The sequence below is a fragment of the Primulina eburnea genome, chromosome 13, assembly GCF_022965805.1.
Source record: "Primulina eburnea isolate SZY01 chromosome 13, ASM2296580v1, whole genome shotgun sequence".
Lineage (NCBI taxonomy): Eukaryota > Viridiplantae > Streptophyta > Magnoliopsida > Lamiales > Gesneriaceae > Primulina > Primulina eburnea.
This window is the reverse complement of record NC_133113.1, coordinates 12999821-13012394: the sequence shown is the minus strand read 5'-3', so window position 1 is coordinate 13012394 and position 12574 is coordinate 12999821.

Below are 12574 nucleotides of genomic sequence, written 5' to 3'. Positions count from 1 at the left end.
CTTAAAAAGAACTTGGAATGACATTTCTATGGACTTTATTTTGGGGTTGCCTAGGACTAAGAAGGGGAGGGATTTTTAAAAGAACTTGGATTGACATTTCTATGGACTTTATTTTGGGGTTGCCTAGAACTAAGAAGGGGAGGGATTCTATTTATGGATTACTTTATGGGCTAAACTTTGAACAATAAATTTGTAAACTACTATTTGTCATTCTCAAACGGATGGACAAACTGAAGTTGTCAATAGAACTTTGGGTACACTTTTGCGTGCTATTCTTAAAAAGAACTTGGAGCACGCAAAATAAGGGGAGGGATTCTATGTTTGGATTACTTTATGGGCTAAACTTTGCTCAATATTGTTGTAATCTACTACTTGTCATCCTCAAACGGATGGACAAACTGAAGTTGTCAATAGAACTTTGGGTACACTTTTGCGTGCTATTCTTAAAAGAACTTGGATTGACATTTCTATGGACTTTATTTTGTGGTTGCCTAGGACTAAGAAGGGGAGGGATTCTATTTTTGGATTACTTTATGGGCTAAACTTTGCTCAATATTGTTGTAATCTACTACTTGTCATCCTCAAACGGATGGACAAACTGAAGTTGTAAATAGAACTTTGGGTACAGTTTTGCGTGCTATTCTTAAAAAGAACTTGGAATGACATTTCTCTGGACTTTATTTTGGGGTTGCCTAGGACTAAGAAGGGAAGGGATTCTTAAAAGAACTTGGATTGAAATTTCTATGGACTTTATTTTGGGGTTGCCTAGGACTAAGAAGGGGAGGGATTCTATTTATGGATTACTTTATGGGCTAAACTTTGCACAATAAAGTTGTAATCTACTACTTGTCATTCTCAAACGGATGGACAAACTGAAGTTGTCAATAGAACTTTGGGTACACTTTTGCATGCTATTCTTAAAAAGAACTTGGAGCACGCAAAAGAAGGGGAGGGATTCTATTTTTGGATTACTTTATGGGCTAAACTTTGCTCAATATTGTTGTAATCTACTACTTGTCATCCTCAAACGGATGGACAAACTGAAGTTGTCAATAGAACTTTGGGTACACTTTTGCGTGCTATTCTTAAAAGAACTTAGATTGACATTTCTATGGACTTTATTTTGGGGTTGCCTAGGACTAAGAAGGGGAGGGATTCTATTTTTGGATTACTTTATGGGCTAAACTTTGCTCAATATTGTTGTAATCTACTACTTGTCATCCTCAAACGGATGGACAAACTGAAGTTGTAAATAGAACTTTGGGTACACTTGTGCGTGCTATTCTTTAAAAGAACTTGGATCGACATTTTTATGGACTTTATTTTGGGGTTGCCTAGGACTAAGAAGGGGAGAGATTCTATTTTTGGATTACTTTATGGGCTAAACTTTGCTAACTGAAGTTGTAAATAGTACTTTGGGCTAAACTTTGCACAATATTGTTGTAATCTACTACTTGTCATCCTCAAACAGATGGACAAACTGAAGTTGTCAATAGAACTTTGAGAACACTTTTGCGTGCTATTCTTAAAAGAACTTGGATTGACATTTCTATGGACTTTATTTTGGGGTTGCCTAGGACTAAGAAGGGGAGGGATTCTATTTATGGATTACTTTATGGGCAAAACTTTGCACAATAAAGTTGTAATCTACTACTTGTCATCCTCAAACGGATGGACAAACTGAAGTTGTAAATAGAACTTTGGGAACACTTTTGCGTGCTATTCTTAAAAAGAACTTGGATTGACATTTCTATGGACTTTATTTTGGGGTTGCCTAGGACTAAGAAGGGGAGGGATTCTATTTTTGGATTACTTTATGGGCTAAACTTTGCTCAATATTGTTGTAATCTACTACTTGTCATCCTCAAACGGATGGACAAACTGAAGTTGTAAATAGAACTTTGGGTACACTTTTGCGTGCTATTCTTAAAAATAACTTGGATCGACATTTCTATGGACTTTATTTTGGGGTTGCCTAGGACTAAGAAGGGGAGGGATTATATTTATGGATTACTTTATGGGCTAAACTTTGCACAATAAAGTTGTAATCTACTACTTGTCATCCTCAAACGGATGGACAAACTGAAGTTGTCAATAGAACTTTGGGTACTTTGCGTTCTATTCTTAAAAGAACTTGGATTGACATTTCTATGGACTTTATTTTGGGGTTGCCTAGGACTAAGAAGGGGAGGGATTCTATTTTTGGATTACTTTATTGGCTAAACTTTGCTCAATATTGTTGTAATCTACTACTTGTCATCCTCAAACGGATGGACAAACTGAAGTTGTCAATAGAACTTTGGGAACACTTTTGCGTGCTATTCTTAAAAGAACATAGATTGACATTTCTATGGACTTTATTTTGGGGTTGCCTAGGACTAAGAAGGGGAGGGATTATATTTATGGATTACTTTATGGGCTAAACTTTGCACAATAAAGTTGTAATCTACTACTTGTCATCCTCAAACGGATGGACAAACTGAAGTTGTAAATAGTACTTGGGTTGCGTGCTATTCTTAAAAGAACTTGGATTGACATTTCTATAGACTTTATTTTGGGGTTGCCTAGGACTAAGAAGGGGAGGGATTCTATTTTTGGATTACTTTATGGGCAAAACTTTGCTCAATATTGTTGTAATCTACTACTTGTCATCCTCAAACGGATGGACAAACTGAAGTTGTAAATAGAACTTTGGTACACTTTTGCGTGCTATTCTTTAAAAGAACTTGGATTGACATTTCTATGGACTTTATTATGGGGTTGCCTAAGACTAAGAAGGGGAGGGATTCTATTTTTGGATTACTTCATGGGCTAAACTTTGCTAACTGAAGTTGTAAATAGAACTTTGGGATAAACTTTGCTCAATATTGTTGTAATCTACTACTTGTCATCCTCAAACAGATGGACAAACTGAAGTTGTCAATTGAACTTTGGGAACACTTTTGCGTGCTATTCTTAAAAGAACTTGGATTGACATTTCTATGGACTTTATTTTGGGGTTTCCTAGGACTAAGAAGGGGAGGGATTCTATTTATTGATTACTTTATGGGCTAAACTTTGCACAATAAAGTTGTAATCTACTACTTGTCATCCTCAAACGGATGGACAAACTGAAGTTGTAAATAGAACTTTGGGAACACTTTTGCGTGCTATTCTTAAAAAGAACTTGGATTGACATTTCTATGGACTTTATTTTGGGGTTGCCTAGGACTAAGAAGGGGAGGGATTCTATTTATGGATTACTTTATGGGCAAAACTTTGCTCAATATTGTTGTAATCTACTACTTGTCATCCTCAAACGGATGGACAAACTGAAGTTGTAAATAGAACTTTGGTACACTTTTGCGTGCTATTCTTTAAAAGAACTTGGATTGACATTTCTATGGACTTTATTTTGGGGTTGCCTAAGACTAAGAAGGGGAGGTATTCTATTTTTGGATTACTTCATGGGCTAAACTTTGCTAACTGAAGTTGTAAATAGAACTTTGGGCTAAACTTTGCTCAATATTGTTGTAATCTACTACTTGTCATCCTCAAACAGATGGACAAACTGAAGTTGTCAATAGAACTTTGGGAACACTTTTGCGTGCTATTCTTAAAAGAACTTGGATTGACATTTCTATGGACTTTATTTTGGGGTTTCCTAGGACTAAGAAGGGGAGGGATTCTATTTATTGATTACTTTATGGGCTAAACTTTGCACAATAAAGTTGTAATCTACTACTTGTCATCCTCAAACGGATGGACAAACTGAAGTTGTAAATAGAACTTTGGGAACACTTTTGCGTGCTATTCTTAAAAAGAACTTGGATTGACATTTCTATGGACTTTATTTTGGGGTTGCCTAGGACTATGAAGGGTAGGGATTATATTTTTGGATTACTTTATGGGCTAAACTTTGCTCAATATTGTTGTAATCTACTACTTGTCATCCTCAAACGGATGGACAAACAAAAGTTTTCAATAGAACTTTGGGTACACTTTTGCGTGCTATTCTTAAAAGAACTTAGATTGACATTTCTATGGACTTTATTTTGGGGTTGCCTAGGACTAAGAAGGGGAGGGATTCTATTTTTGGATTACTTTATGGGCTAAAATTTGCTCAATATTGTTGTAATCTACTACTTGTCATCCTCAAACGGATGGACAAACTGAAGTTGTCAATAGAACTTTGGGTACACTTTTACGTGTTATTCTTAAAAGAACTTGGATTGACATTTCTAAGGACTTTATTTTGGGTTGGCTAGGACTAAGAAGGGGAGGGATTCTATTTTTGGATTACTTTATGGGCTAAACTTTGCTCAATATTGTTGTAATCTACTACTTGTCATCCTCAAACGGATGGACAAACTGAAGTTGTAAATAGAACTTTGGATACACTTTAGCGTGCTATTTTTTAAAAGAACTTGGATTGACATTTCTATGGACTTTATTTTGGGGTTGCCTAGGACTAAGAAGGGGAGGGATTCTATTTTTGGATTACTTTATGGGCTAAACTTTGCTAACTGAAGTTGTAAATAGAACTTTGGGATAAACTTTGCACAATATTGTTGTAATCTACTACTTGTCATCCTCAAACAGATGGACAAACTGAAGTAGTCAATAGAACTTTGGGAACACTTTTGCGTGCTATTCTTAAAAGAACTTGGATTGACATTTCTATGGACTTCATTTTGGGGTTGCCTAGGACTAAGAAGGGGAGGGATTCTATTTATGGATTATTTATGGGCTAAACTTTGCACAATAAAGTTGTAATCTACTACTTGTCATCCTCAAACGGATGGACAAAATGAAGTTGTAAATAGAACTTTGGGAACACTTTTGCGTGCTATTCTTAAAAAGAACTCGGATTGACATTTCTATTGACTTTATTTTGGGGTTGCCTAGGACTAAGAAGGGGAGGGATTCTATTTTTGGATTACTTTATGGGCTAAACTTTGCTCAATATTGTTGTAATCTACTACTTGTCATCGTCAAACGGATGGACAAACTGAAGTTGTCAATAGAACTTTGGGTACACTTTTGCGTGCTATTCTTAAAAGAACTTAGATTGACATTTCTATGGACTTTATTTTGGGGTTGCCTAGGACTAAGAAGGGGAGGGATTCTATTTATGGATTACTTTATGGGCTAAACTTTGCACAATAAAGTTGTAATCTACTACTTGTCATCCTTAAACGGATGGACAAACTGAAGTTGTAAATAGAACTTTGGGAACACTTTTGCATGCTATTCTTAAAAAGAACTTGGATTGACATTTCTATGGACTTTATTTTGAGGTTGTCTAGGACTAAGAAGGGGAGGGATTCTATTTTTTGATTACTTTATGGGCTAAACTTTGCTCAATATTGTTGTAATCTACTACTTGTCATCCTCAAACGGATGGACAAACTGAAGTTGTCAATAGAACTTTGGGTACACTTTTGTGTGCTATTCTTAAAAGAACTTGGATTGACATTTCTATGGACTTTATTTTGGGGTTGCCTAGGACTGAGAAGGGGAGGGATTCTATTTTTGGATTACTTTATGGGCTAAACTTTGCTCAATATTGTTGTAATCTACTACTTGTCATCCTCAAACGGATGGACAAACTGAAGTTGTAAATAGAACTTTGGGTACACTTTTGCGTGCTATTCTTTAAAAGAACTTGGATTGACATTTTTATAGACTTTATTTTGGGGTTGCCTAGGACTAAGAAGGGGAGTGATTCTATTTTTGGATTACTTTATGGGCTAAACTTTGCTAACTGAAGTTGTAAATAGAACTTTGGGTTAAACTTTGCACAATATTATTGTAATCTACTACTTGTCATCCTCAAACGGATAGACAAACTGAAGTTGTAAATAGAACTTTTGGTACACTTTTGCGTGCTATTCTTAAAAGAACTTGGATTGACATTTCTATGGACTTTATTTTGGGGTTGCCTAGGACTAAGAAGGGGAGGGATTCTATTTTTGGATTACTTTATGGGCTAAACATTGCACAATAAAGTTGTAATCTACTACTTGTCATCCTCAAACGGATGGACAAACTGAAGTTGTCAATAGAACTTTGGGTATACTTTTGCAAGCTATTCTTAAAAAAAAACTTTGATCGACATTTCTATGGACTTTATTTTGGGATTGCCTAGGACTAAGAAGGGGAGGGATTCTATTTTGCTCAATATTGTTGTAATCTACTACTTGTCATCCTCAAACGGATGGACAAACTGAAGTTGTAAATAGAACTTTGGGAACAAATAGAATCTCCACAAACGGATGGACAAACTGAAGTTGTAAATAGAAATTTGGGAACACTTTTACGTGCTATTCTTAAAAAGAACTTGGAATGACATTTCTATGGACTTTATTTTGGGGTTGCCTAGGACTAAGAAGGGGAGGGATTATATTTATGGATTACTTTTTGGGCTAAACTTTGCACAATAATTGACATTTCTATGGACTTTATTTTGGGGTTGCCTAGGACTAAGAAGGGGAGGGATTCTTAAAAGAACTTGGATTGACATTTCTATGGACTTTATTTTGGGGTTGCCTAGGACTAAGAAGGGGTGGGTGCGTGCTATTCTTAAAAAGAACTTGGAATGACATTTCTATGGACTTTATTTTGGGGTTGCCTAGGACTAAATAAGGGAGGGATTATATTTATGGATTACTTTATGGGCTAAACTTTGCTCAATATTGTTGTAATCTACTACTTGTCATCCTCAAACGGATGGACCAACCGAAGTTGTAATAGAACTTTGGGAACACTTTTGCGTGCTATTCTTAAAAAGAACTTGGATTGACATTTCTATGGACTTTGCACAATAAAGTTGTAATCTACTACTTGTCATCCTTAAACGGATGGACAAACTGAAGTTGTCAATAGAATTTTGGGTACACTTTTGCGTGCTATTCTTAAAAGAACTTGGATTGACATTTCTATGGACTTTATTTTGGGGTTGCCTAGGACTAAGAAGGGGAGGGATTCTATTTTTGGATTACTTTATGGGCTAAAATTTGCTCAATATTGTTGTAATCTACTACTTGTCATCCGTTTGAGGATGGACAAACTGAAGTTGTAAATAGAACTTTGGGAACACTTTTGCGTGCTATTCTTAAAAGAACTTGGATTGACATTTCTATGGACTTTATTTTGGGGTTGCCTAAGACTAAGAAGGGGAGGGATTATATTTATGGATTACTTTATGGGCTAAACTTTGCACAATAAAGTTGTAATCTACTACTTGTCATCCTCAAACGGATGGACAAACTGAAGTTGTCAATAGAACTTTGGGTACACTTCTGCGTGCTATTCTTAAAAGAACTTGGATTGTGTGGGGACCCGGGCTCTAATTCTGTTTCTTGGGATTACATGAATCATTATTCTAAAACGTGGGTCAATTTTTCGCTTTTACATTTAATCAAATGTAATTAAACAAGCAACAATCTTTATTTCATTTACAACATACAAACATAATATACATGTCTTATTCAGTATGTTCTCAACTAACCAGTATTAAAAGACAGTACATAATAAAAGACAACTACTGGTCCATCTGCTACGCCCGAGATCTCCACGCTAACACGATCATCTCTGTCTCGACCCAGATCCTGCCCCACCTGTTGTTATGCACACATACAGACATAACAACAACCGGAAAACCGGTGAGAACAAATCCCAGTATAAACATGTATACATGCAATAAAACAATCTAAAACATGAAACATGCTAATATGAATGTCATTCATATATAATCATACAATGCGAGTCTAATCATGTCTAGATGCGACTCGACTAGAACTCTAGGGATCCCGTTGTGAATAAGACGTCACTGTCTGTCACCTACCCTCCCAATCGAGGTGCTGTACGTCTTATTCCTAGACTTCGGCCTGATCTGTATCCACGTCTACAAAGGGGCGGTGATCTTCCCCTAAGCTGAGATATCGCCGAACATCTAGAAGTCTGCCTGATCTCCAGACTGTCCTATCTTAATGCATGAATACACAATCTGTAAACAAGCATAATCATTCTAATGCAATGCCACCTGATCTGTAAACAAAGCATAACAAGATTTGTATACAGGTCTATCAACAAATCTATAAACAATCAAAATCATATCGAGATATAAACAATAAAACAAGTATGTGATTTTGGTTGGGAAACTCAAATGTGATCTCATTTGAGTCGTGATTCCCCAAACAAAACATGTATTATACCTTTCGTCGTAGAATCGCTGTCACGGTCGCCAATACGTATCTGAAATGGAAATGTGGATACACACCCTATCAATTTCTAATCTAAATCAACACATAACCAAGTCACTACGTGATCTCAATAAAATCTGACGGCATAACGACGTAATTCTCGATACCGGTCAATCCAATTCTTAACAAATATCAACACTATCTTATTCTCAATCATAATCCAATACAATATTCATCCAAAACACAATAATTCTATCCCAACAATTCATAAACCATACTGAAATTCATAGGAAATGCATATGTTATCCTTTCTTTGATCCGTTTACAAATATATCATGCTCAATATGCCAAGAACACAATATAACTATCATATTCTCATTTCCCAAACATCTGAATTTCGAAATTTACTGAAATTACATAAAACTTACATCACTGTGTAGATAATAAAGAGAGGAGCTCAAAACCGCAGTCGGATTTGAATTTGGATTGCTAAATCTTGCCAAAGCATAATTTAGAGAACCTAAGAACAAGAATCTCCCTTCCTCTGAAAGCGTCGACTCTGGCTGGAATGAGAAGAATTCGTGCCACCTTTATATATATATTGCATGATTCAAGACACATGGCTCATCCTTGGGTGTACACGGCTATCGCTCGGGCGGTCAAAAGTTGCCGCCCGGGCGAGTAATTCTCGGCCCTCGCCCATTCCAGCAGCCTCGCTCGGGCGGTCAAAAACATCCGCCCGGGCGAGTGACTCTCGGCCCTCTTCTCCTAGGCACTCTCGCTCGGGCGGTCAAAAACGTCCGCCCGGGCGAGTCACTTTCGCCCCACACTATTATTATCTCAATTTAATCTTAAAATAACCTGGTTATAATCATGTCCACTCAAAATCAATAATCTCAAACTAACATGTTATAAAATCTTGGGCATTACATTTCTCCCCCTCTAAGACATAAGTTCGTCCTCGAACTTGATATAAATCAATTAGAGTATTTAAAACAGCATTACTATCTAAAACTGAATAAATACTTACATCATATAAATAGTTCGGGGTGTTTCTGTCGCATATTTGTTTCTGTCTCCCATGTCGCTTCTTCGATGCCATGACGACTCCACTGAACTTTCACAAGTGGAATAATCTTCGTTCTGAGTTACTTTTCTTTCCGATCAAGAATCTGTATCGGTTGTTCCACGTAGCTCAAAGTCTGATCAAGTTCAGCTTCGTCAGGTTGAATGACATGAGAAACATCTGGCATATATCTTCGCAACATTGATACATGGAACACGTCATGTATCCCGGATAGAGAAGGAGGAAGTGCAAGTCGATAAGCTCGATCGCCAATCTTCTCAAGAATCTCGTAAGGACCAATGTATCGAGGAGATAGTTTCCCGCGTTTGCCAAATCGAACAACGCCTCTGAATGGAGAAATCTTTAAGAATACTCTATCTCCTGCCTCGAATACTAACGGTCTACGTCTAATATTAGCATACTTAGCTTGTCGATCTTGTGCTGTCTTCATCCTCTTCTGAATGAGTTTCACCTTCTCTGTCATGTCGCGAATCATATCTGGCCCCAGTTCTGGTACTTCTGAGACGTCATCCCAGTATAGCGGAGATCTGCACTTCTTGCCATATAAAGCTTCAAACGGTGCCATCTCGATACTCGTCTGATAGCTATTATTGTAAGAAAATTCGCAAAGAAGTAGAGAATCTTGCCAACCAATGCCAAAATCTAGCACGACGGCTCTCAACATATCCTCTAGTGTATGGATAGTCCGCTCTGACTGTCCGTCTGTCTGTGGATGGTAAGCAGTACTCAGGTGTAATGTCGTACCTAAGGCCTGCTGTAAACTGTGCCAAAAGTGAGAAGTGAATCGTGGATCCCGATCTGATACGATAGACTTCGGCACTCCATGTAATCTGACTACCTCTCGAATATAAATCTCCGCCATCTGATCTTGTCTATACGTCATTCTGTATGGAATGAAACAAGCAGATTTGGTCAATCTGTCAATAATGACCCAAATCGCATCGCAGCCTCTGGATGATTGAGGTCACTTCGTCACGAAATCCATGGAAATGTGGTCCCATTTCCATTCTGGAATAGATAAACTCTGAAGTAAACCTCCTGGCTTCTTTCTTTCAGCTCTTACCTGTTGGCAGTTCAAACACTTAGACACATATTCTGCGATGTCTGACTTCATCCGTTTCCACCAGAACTGTGTCTTCAAGTCATTGTGCATCTTCCTGCCACCAGGATGGATGCTGAACCGACTACAATGTGCTTCGGACAAAATCTGATGTCTCAAATCTGGAACATCTGGCACTACAAGGCGGTTATTGACGTACAACACATGATCTCGTACCTGATATTCTGATACATGCCCTGATCTGACCATTTGGATCGATTTCTGTACATTCTGATCGGTTCTTTGTGCTTCCTTGATCCTCATAATCAAATTGGGCTCAACTTGGATCGTAAAAAGTCGTAGGGGCTTACTATCTGTATCAAATTCTAATCCAGATGTACAGCAATTTTCAACTAACTTGTTAACACCTATCGTCGATAAGGACAAAGAACATACCTTACGACTCAAGGCATCTGCTGCTGCATTTGACTTCCCTGGATAATATTTGATTTCACAATCAAAATCTTTTAGCAGATCAAGCCATCTACGCTGCCTCATATTCAGCTCTGATTGAGAAAATAGGTACTTCAGGCTTTTGTGATCGGAGAAGATCTCAAATTTCTCGCCATAGAGATAATGACGCCAAATCTTTAATGCAAATACGATAGCCGCCAATTCCAGATCATGAATAGGGTATCGAACTTCATGTGGCTTCAATTGTCTCGAGGCGTATGCGATCACATGGCCTCGCTGCATAAGAACACATCCCAAACCTCTGTGAGAGGCATCACAGTATACAACGAAATCACCCGTACCTGAAGGTATCGTCAACACTGGAGCACTAGTTAGCCTTTTCTTCAGTTCTAGGAAGCTAGACTCGCACTCCTCTGACCAAACAAATGGTGCATTCTTTTGCGTCAATTGAGTTATTGGCTTTGCAATACTGGAGAAATCTTTGATAAATCTTCTGTAGTATCCGGCTAAGCCCATGAAACTGCGGATTTCTGGTACAGAAGTCGGTCTCGACCAACTGATCACAGCTTCCACTTTACTCGGATCTACAGAAATACCATCTTCTGATATGATATGTCCTAAGAAGACAACTCAATTCAACCAAAACTCACACTTTGACAATTTAGCATACAGTCGCTCGTTTCTCAACGTCTGCAAAAAAATTCTGAGATGCTCTGCATGCTCATATCTGTTCTTCGAATACACCAAAATATCATCGATGAAAACAATAACAAATTCATCCAAATATTTCTGAAACACTTGGTTCATCAAGCCCATAAATACCGCAGGAGCATTTGTTAAACCAAAAGGCATGACAATAAATTCGTAATGTCCATACCTGGTTCGAAATGCTGTCTTTGGTATATCTACATCTCGAACTCTGAGCTGATGATACCCAAAACGCAAATCAATCTTCGAATAGACAGAGGATCCCTGCAACTGATCAAATAGATCATCAATCCTAGGCAAAGGATATTTATTCTTGATCGTTGCCTTGTTCAGTTGCCTGTAATCAATACATAAACGCATCGAACCATCTTTATTTCGCACAAATAGCACCGGAGCGCCCCAAGGAGATACACTAGGTCTGATATACCCCTTGGCTAGAAGATCTTCTAATTGTGCTTTCAATTCTTTTAGTTCAATAGGTGCCATCCTATACGGAGCTCTCGAAATAGGGACGGTACCTGGCACAAGTTCAATGCTAAAATCTACCTCTCGAACCGGAGGTAATCCTGGGATCTCATCTGGAAAGATATCTGCAAATTCCCGCACTACTGGCAGATCTGCCAATGCCGGAGTCATCTTCTGCATGTCTACAGCATAAATAAAGAAACCATCCACTCCTTTCTGTAACAATCTGTTCATAGTAAGAGCCGAAATCAAGGGAATCCGAGATCTGGAACCCTTCCCGTAGAATTTCCACTCGTCTGTCATCTCGGGTCTGAATCTGACAATCTTGTGGAAACAATCCACGGTAGCTCTGTACTTCGTTAGCATATCGATACCGACTATACAATCAAAATCAGCTAGACCCAATACTATACAATCTAGGTCAATCTCATACCCTTCAAACTGTAGAATGCAATGTCTAATCATAGTTACAGATATCAATCCACTTCCCAACGGAGAATTAATAGACACAACATCTAACAAGGACTCAACAGGCAATGAATGCAACAATGCAAATTGCTCCGAAATGAATGTATGCGATGCACCTGTATCTATCAAGATATAAGCAGGATAACC